We start from the raw sequence: 5,524 nt of genomic DNA, 5'->3' as shown, positions 1-5,524 counted from the left end.
AAATCTGTCAATCAATCAATCAATCAATCAATCAAACAAACAAAACCAAGAGACACCCAGGCAGAACCCAAATGGTTCCAAGGACCCTCAATCAAAAAACTACACACTTCCTGCCCCCCAGGCCACTCCCACAGTTCCCTGGTACACCTTCCTGTTTGCTTGCTCTTGATCACAAGCCCACTAGGACTGTCAGGCAGGCTACTTACAGAGCTGTGGGGCTGCTCTCCGCCCCACACCCCAGCTAGCTCAGGGGCTCCCCTCAAGCAGTAGTAGCCCCTCTGGCCAAAACCATGCACCCGAGCACACAGCAGCAACTAGGCAAAACAACACTCAATCAAGCAAAGGGGCATGCAGCCAGAACCCAAACTGTTCCCCAAACCCCAAGCAGCTGCAAGCACAAAGCCATACATTTATCCCCTTGTGGCCTCTTCCACAACTCCCATGTAAAACTCCCTATTTGCTACTCTTGTTTGCTGACAGTGGATCTTTTCGGTCTCTGGAACACATTGAAAATCTTCCATTGCATTAAAATATAAGGTCATCAGGCATTACCACTTCATAGACATGTGGAGCAACTTCTCTAATAATTACTTTTTCCTGAGTGCCCAGCAGGCACCAGCATGGATGCACTCTTTATTGTTTGCCTTTAGTGCCTGCAACACCATAATAATTGCCATGTTTGATTTTTTTTTTTTGTCTTGCCTTTTTTAAGCAGCCACATCTTTTTACACTTGAAGCTTTATCTACTAGGCTTGGGAACTACATTCTCAGCTGGATGTGGAACAGTAAATCAGCCAAAGGTGATGCATACCAAAGGTGATTCTCTGTGCTTCAAGCTGGGAAAATTCATTGCTCCCTGGCTACTGTGGAGACTGCAACTTAGCTCAGAAGGAACAGGAAAATCTGAGGGGGGTGGCAGAGGATGTTAGCATCCCTGCTAATAAAAAAGTGCAGGTGCTGCATCCCCATGAGCCCCAGCTTCACTGCACCACTGATCCTATCACCGGTGTTGAAGTAAGATTCACCTGCCAGTGACTAGACTGCCAACACCTAGAGCTAGTGTGGTGCAATGGCTAGAGTGTTGGACTGGGAATTGGGAGGTCTAGGTTCTAATCCCCACTTGGCCATGAAGCTCACTGGGTGACTTTGGGCCAGTCACACACTCTCAGCCAGGGTTGTTGTTGTGAGGATAAAACGGAGAGGAGGAGCAGGATTATGTGAGCCACCTTGGGTCCCTTAAGGAGGAAAAAAGGTGGAATATAAACATCATACATACATACATACATACATACATAAAAGACAGCTTCTGTGTGTGGAATTAAGCGTGGGAGGGGGCCCATCTTGTCTTTCGCCTCAGGCAGCATATTGTCAAGGGCCATCCCGTGCACTCAGTGAGCTCCTCCCTCAGCATTCTGCTGCCTTGTTCTTTCCTTCCTCATAGTCTGAGCCTCAGTCCTATAAGTGATATGCAACAAGAAGTAGAAAGATCTATCCCTCCCATTAACTGTCCATTCTAAGGGACAGAAGGGCTTTTCAGACCACTGAGTTCTCTCTCCACTGGCAAGAATAGAGAAAAAGTGTGGAGGGAGCTTGAATTATGACTTGAATCCCACCAACCTGTAACATTTTCTGGGTTCCCCCCCCCCCCTACAACTATGAAGACTGGAAGTTTAGTTAATGAAAATGAAAATTTGGGATTCTGACCAGATGATGCACTCTCCAACCAGGACAGATGATAGCCTAATTTCTGGGCAATACGGCAAGCCTAGACCAAAGGGGGCTGACACATGATAATGCTCCAGTGTCTCATGCTGTGTGACCTCGGGAAACCTCTTTCCCTTTGGACTGGTTTTGCCACTGTCAGTAACGCTGCATTTTGCCATCTCAGGTTCTGAAGGCCAGAGAGTGTGTATCTCTTCGCATCAAATCTTTTTGGAATTGCTTCTTCAGCTGAAACTTTAATCTTGCCTGCAATATTTGTATACCATTAATTCTTTATCAGATTTGGCTGGGTTACACTCAATATTGTAGGCAGATCCCATATCATTTGATTGGTTTATTTATACATCTATTAGTAATAGCCAGGATGAATATTTATAAAGTACTTTGAGGTTGTAACATGAAAGTAATATGCAAGAAATGTATAATTTAATATGAGGGTAGTGGCCATGGTCAGCAGCTCTGCAGAGCAGGAGGCCACTTTGAATGCGGGCCAAGCCCACACGGCACCCCCACTGTGGGCTGACACTGCGTCCCCTCTTTACTCTTCCCCTTCATCTGGGGAACTGGAGAGTTTATACACCAGAAAGAGGAAAAGCTGTATTGATTTTGGGATTTTGGGATCCTGATTTACTTACGTCTCAATTAAACCAGATGCACATCTCCCGAAGTGAGACAAAATTCGCAAATGGATCAGTTTAACAGTTTATTGATTACACAAAGACGATAAGTGGAGGCAGAAACAATATGCAAAGAAAGCTTATGTCCCCTCAGTTGATAAAGCAGACCTTCACCACAGCTGATTGTACTCTGGGGTCCCCACAGCGTTCAAGACATTCCCCTAGGACTGGCAAACGTTCTCCAGGCTGGTAGCATGTGTATTTCCCCTTGGAGCGAGACCAAATTGGTTTGCTTTGTTCCAAGCTTATATAGCCCTCTCTCATATTCTAGAAGGTGCTTGCAGCATCACACTCTAGGAAATAAGTTACCTTTCCTGTGAGAAAGAGGCCCCAACAATCAACATAGAAGGTGGTGGCGGGGAGTATCTCAGCTCAGAGGTGAGATACTACATCTTTATCTTAGAAGGATGAGGTAACCAGGCAAAGGCTTAGCAAATATACAATTGCTGACATATATAGCTGTACCTGCTTGGTACCAATTAAGGTACCAATTAAGGCATGTGAGAGGCCTACTAAAGGGTGCCCATTATACAAGGGGCCTACCTTAGTTAGCTAAAGCTTGTTAAAATCTACTCACTATGTTAAGTTACACCAGTCTTTATGCATCCAAACAGCATATAGACACTGTGCCAGTTGAAATCTGACTCCTTGCCAGTTCTTCTCTTGTCAAACTCACTACAGAAGCCTTCTTTTCTTTGTGCCCTGAAATGCTCTCTTTCCTCCACCACCCATCCCACTCTACCATGAGTGAATGTTAGAAGAAAGGGATAACTGAAAGCTGTTAACTCGATAGTGGGTATGTTCTTTCCCTGGACTCATAGGTCTGCATGCTTTGACTGGGTTACAAAACCTCATACTTGAGATATGTGGTGCCTTACCAGTTTAAGACCATACTACCCTATGGGTTTAGCTATAGGAAGAGATATTTCTTTATTAGTTATTTATTTTTACATTGATATCTTACCCTTTTCCCCTCTTCCAAGGAACCTAAGGTGGCTTACATGGTTCTCCTCTTCCATTTTATCCCCACAACAACCCTGTGAGGTAGGGTTACTGAGAATCAGTGACTGCTCCAGAGTTACCTAGTGAGCTTCATGGCTGAGTGGGGACTAGAACCCAGATCTCCCGCACCCCGGTCCAATACTTTAACCACTACACCACACTGGTATGAGGTCCACTTCTCATGCTAGCCTGGTAGTGTGGGAGCCACAGCAATGTTGCTCCTTCCTATGCCACTTGATAATGTGAGAATATCAGAATCACATGGGAAAAGCCCATGTTATGACTCTTGCTCACACCCAATTTCCCAAGGTTGATGCTGGCATGGGAATGAGCTTCAGTATGGGCTCTTCACACATGGTCAACCGTTTCTCATGTTATCCCATTAGCAAGGGAAGGAATGGCAGTTTAACAGCTCCCACTGCACCAGGGTAACATGAGTATCAAGCCACCATGTTGTGTGCTAATGTTGTTTTCCCACTTTACCTTCAAGGAAGGTCAGGTATCTACAGAGAGAAAGGGACTTTGAAGGCTTGGACTGCTTTTACTTCCTCCCACTAGCTCTATGTCCCTCTTCCACCACCAAGGTAGCCTACAGTAAGTATCAGGCCACTGTATTGTTTACAAATATATATTTTTATTTTTAGTATTATTCTCTTGATATAATGTTTTGCTGTGCCCCCAGTATAGATGCAGAGAAAGTATGCAGTGTAAAGATTCAAAATGTACAGGGAAAGATTAGAAATAGGTCTTTCTCTGCTTGAATTCCTAAAGTTCCAGAGAAATGACTGAACATTCACATTAAATTACCTGGATCCAGCACCTCTTCTCGCAATGATGACTGCTTCACTACATGGCAGCTGTGGGAAATACCAGCTCCATGCTGACATCTAGCCACTTGGCCGAGTAGTAGTGATGTTGTTAACATTAATAATTCCTGGGCTCGGAATATGAACCTTTGCTACTTGTAATGCTCTCTTTCAATATGATGGGAGAATAGGGATGTATGATAAATTAGTTTCAATTACTTTTGGATTTACTGAGTTCACACCTTCCAGGCCAAACATGGATTTGAACACAATCTGCAGTCAGAAGTCCATGCATTTCTGAGCTTTCAGTGTGATTCACAGACCCCCAAATACGTTCAATGGCATGCATACATTTGAAAAACATGCATGAAAAAAATGTGTACTTTTGAAAATCAATTGATTTGTACATTTGGAAAAATATGTGCCAAAGTACACTTGGATTTTCATGCGAAAAGAAAAAAACCAAAGCTTGTGATCTGATATGGACTTGAGTCGGAACGAGCTTCAAGATGCAATTTGGAGAACTTCAGCGAGCTTGAGTTTCGCCGATTCGCACATCCGATGAGAATTATGGGCACTGGGGGCTTCTTCAGCTCAGGGCCCATAATATGACTTAATCTGAGCCAGAGAAGAATTCTTCCTCCCCACCCCACCTCAGTCAAGATGCATAACTGGTCAAGTTCTTTTGGTGCCTGCGGCATAATTTCCCACAGGTGCATAATTTCCCATTCCTAGCAATAAAAATACAACAGTAATAAATAACTGATCATTTGCTCCCTGGCATCAGCTGCCTATAGTGGCCACCTCACTCTGCCTAACGGTTGAGCAGTGTCTTCTGTTTCTATTCAGCTGTTTTTCCACAACCTTCTCTGATGAGCTTTCATAGTATTCTTTCTCTGATTCCTCAGTCCCCCCCCCCCCTTACTGCTTGTTCTGTCATTGTCTGAAGGAAAAGTTTCATCTCGTAACTGTCCAGACCAGGATATTACAGCTGGATCTGACATTTTGCACTATACCAATTGTGCGTAGTTTATCAGATTCCCTGCAGCCTAATAATTGAATTCATCTTCCATTTATAAATGCCTAGGTATACATTCAAAACCAGACAGAACTATGAAAATACATGCAGTTCCCTTAAGTCAATAAAACTGGCTGTATACACAGACTTAGGTTTGTACCAGTTTTCAATAAGAATGAGAAATAAACTATTTTTTGCCTCTAGCAATATCCCAAGTTAGAGTCTGTCTTTGTCCTTTCTATGTTTTTTATCTTGTGCTAGTCCTTTTGACATATCACAAACTTCCATGCCCTTTTTCA

This window comes from Heloderma suspectum, chromosome 1, assembly GCF_057233095.1.
Source record: "Heloderma suspectum isolate Gila_16-S chromosome 1, 16-S_ref, whole genome shotgun sequence".
In the NCBI taxonomy this organism is placed as follows: Eukaryota; Metazoa; Chordata; class Lepidosauria; order Squamata; family Helodermatidae; genus Heloderma; species Heloderma suspectum.
The sequence above is the reverse complement of the archived record's forward strand: the minus strand, read 5'-3'. Positions refer to the sequence as shown.